The 1,785-nt window shown below is 43.1% G+C and overlaps 1 pseudogene across 1 annotated transcript; it reads right to left on the reverse strand.

The window, feature by feature from the left end:
* Window positions 1-325: 325 nt before the first annotated feature.
* On the reverse strand, window positions 326-748 carry LOC308259561 (ATP synthase F(0) complex subunit C2, mitochondrial-like; annotated as a pseudogene). Its single transcript has one exon. The product of its transcript is annotated as an ATP synthase F(0) complex subunit C2, mitochondrial-like (transcript).
* Window positions 749-1,785: the final 1,037 nt, after the last annotated feature.

The raw sequence follows: 1,785 nt of genomic DNA on the forward strand, positions 1-1,785 counted from the left end.
CACCTTTAGAAGTGGTAGAAGTGGATTTTTGCTTGTGTATGTGTGTGTGTGTGTGTGTGTGTGTGTGTGTGTGTGTGTGTATAGTGTGTGTGTGTGTGTGTGTGTGTACTAGGGATTGAACTCAAGAGCATTTTATCTTTGAGCTATACCCTTAGTCCTATTTTTTATTTATTTATTTATTTTCTTATTAATACAGTATTTATTTGTCTTCTCTCCTTCAAACCCTGAGCCATCCACTTTCCTCAGGCTGCCTGGGGAGGAAGAGGTAAAGATCATACAGGGTAGACAAGACAGGGGAGAAAGTATGGGGAGAGAGACTGTTCCTTCACAGGGCAAAGATGATGAGAAAGGCCACCATCAGGCAAAAGAGCCCCATGGCCTCCAAGAGGGGAAGCCCAGAATGGTGAAGGAGAAGGGCTGTTGCTTCAGAGAAGGGTCCTTGGTATGACCAATGATGAGGTTTCCAATCACAGTCCCAATCCTGGCCCCAGAGCCAGCCACCCCACTGTGGCAGCCCCAGCCCTGATGAACTTGGTTGCTGTGTCGATGTCCCTTGAAATAGTGCTGGTTTGAGAGCTGTGGCTAGGACACATGGGGTCAGGGGACACAAGACTGCCAAGCTGTTGAGGCCCTCATCTGTCAGTGTCTGTGAACAGTTGGGCACCACTGCAGACAGTGGTGGGCTCAGCAGCTGAGAGGTGCCCCTGACCAAAGAGGGGGAGGAGAGGAACTTGGAGATGGTGTACATTTTCAGGGGGTAAAGGGCCTTGGCAGGAGAGATTCTTCCAGTGAAGAACTTATTTTTTATTTTTGAAAGAGGGTTTTGTTAGTTTGCTGGAGCTGCTCTTAAATTTATACTTTTCCTGTCTCAGTCTCCCAAGTACTGTAATTAAAAGCCTGGGCTATTATACTAGGCTAGATTTTATATTTTAAAAGGTAAAACGTTTACAATGGTATGCATGGGCAAATTCCATTCAATGAAGGCCAATAGAAGACGGACACTTGTGGCCTGTGCTCCTTCTCTCCAGGAGTGCAAGTGACCAGGAGTGTGGGTGTTGTCAGTGGTTTAAAGGGCCTCTTCCAATGAGCTGTTATTGACTGAAGAAGACTCTTTTTCCCCTTGCTTTTGTTTTCTCATTTTCAAACAACCCTACATTTTCCCTTCCAAAAACAAGGACCTGTTCCTAGGAGATGAGAGGAACAATGCAAAAATAGCATGAACGTAGATGAAGTGGATCCAGTGAAAAATTGATAGTTACAGACCAATGATCTGCAGGAAGAACCGGACTCCTTAGATGTTATTAAATTTAAATATCTCTGTACAATATCACATTACATATTAATCCTTGCAGCAAGTTACATTGTGAAACATAGCAACCTCTTTCCTCTCTCCAACATGAGACATAAGGAAGATACTTGTGATTATTTTTTCTGCAGAACTTGATTCCTCTCCTCTTTCAATAGCTCCTAAATAGGAGTACATTTGACTCTTGATTACATTTTCTTGAAGCCAGTGATGGTCCAGGAGTGGCACATGCCTTAGAATAGTCCACTCAGCTTAGATCTCAGGATGCACTCTGTGATTTCTGGAATAAATCTGAGGCAGATCTTTCTTTGGTAGATGTTTGAAGAAATAGAAAACAATCATCTGACAATGCAAATGTCCCATAAATGAAGACTAAGCCAAGATAATTACAGAGAATATAGAGTAGGAGTCCTGATTTCACTGAGAATGTCTGATTTAACCATACCTGAACTCCACCTACTACAGGACTTTCACGTACT

This window comes from Muscardinus avellanarius, assembly GCF_963383645.1.
Source record: "Muscardinus avellanarius genome assembly, chromosome: 1".
NCBI lineage: Eukaryota > Metazoa > Chordata > Mammalia > Rodentia > Gliridae > Muscardinus > Muscardinus avellanarius.